Genomic DNA, 1,256 nt, shown 5'->3' with positions numbered 1-1,256 from the left:
CACCTGTCTGTCTTTTGTTTCTGTACATTTGAACCATATATATATATATATATATATATGTATATACCCATATAAATACATACAATTTGAAAATCCTACACGATTAGGTGAAAAGCGCTTTATTTAATTTATAAAACATGTGACATTAATAAAAATCTGTAAATGTACAAACATCCAGATTTCTGAGTATCTTAATCTTTTTCTATATAATTTCTGTACATCACCTCCAAACCTTCCAATATATATATATATACACACACATATCTGTATATATAAGGAGAGAGAGATGTTTTTTTCCCCTTCCATGTTTCTCATTGATACTGGAGATGAAATGGTGAGACATTGAAGCATACCTGAATGATGTTAGCCATTAAACAAAGCAGCCATCACAAGGTGGGACGGAGAGGGGCCTTGAAGTGGGGAGTGGGGCATGGGAGTACATTTGAAATCCTTCAAATAGTTACATCAGTTATTTGCTGAATAATATACATTAATATTGCTACACACCTATATATACACACAAGTGTGTATATGTGTGTGTGAGTGTATCCTTTCCTCTGAATCTATGCATTAATTCTAAACAAGGTCTCCATCAAACAAACAGTGTCATCTGTCTAAAATCCCCCGTAGAAACATGTCCGGCCACTGAGCTGTTCGTTGTTTGAAGGACAAGGAGAAATATTATCTGAGTGGAAACCAGTGAGGGTTGGCAGCAGGAAGAGCATCTGGCTGCAGAAAATCTGCCTCAGTAAGTTTTGCTTGAGCCATATAAGCACAGAACCGTAGACGTTAAAATGATGATGATGATGATGATGACAAATATACATTACACACACACACATACATAAATATATACATATGTATATATATTCACACACACACAGAGGTAAAAATATATATTTATATCTGTACACACCCACACATATCAAGTAAGAGTTTATTATAAAATATATGAAAAATTTATGAGTCTGTAAACAACAAAATACTGGCCAAGTACATTGAAGACACCGCATGGATTTGAACCCTCTACCTCTTGCATACTGCTACCAGTTCCTCTACACTGAAATTGCTCTCAATCCTTGTGTGAATGTATGCTTCTGTCTCCCCTGATGCTTGCCCTTCATAATGTGCATTTGCTGTAGTGGTGGAGGGGTCAAAATGGGAGGAGGAAATGTTGAGGGTTTTCTCTTCTCTGTTGGCCTTGAGGGATTTCTAAGTCCTTCAGTGATTGGCAGATGGTATGGTGGTTGTGGGTC

The sequence above is a fragment of the Octopus bimaculoides genome, chromosome 14, assembly GCF_001194135.2.
Source record: "Octopus bimaculoides isolate UCB-OBI-ISO-001 chromosome 14, ASM119413v2, whole genome shotgun sequence".
Classification (NCBI taxonomy): Eukaryota; Metazoa; Mollusca; class Cephalopoda; order Octopoda; family Octopodidae; genus Octopus; species Octopus bimaculoides.
The sequence above is the reverse complement of the archived record's forward strand: the minus strand, read 5'-3'. Positions refer to the sequence as shown.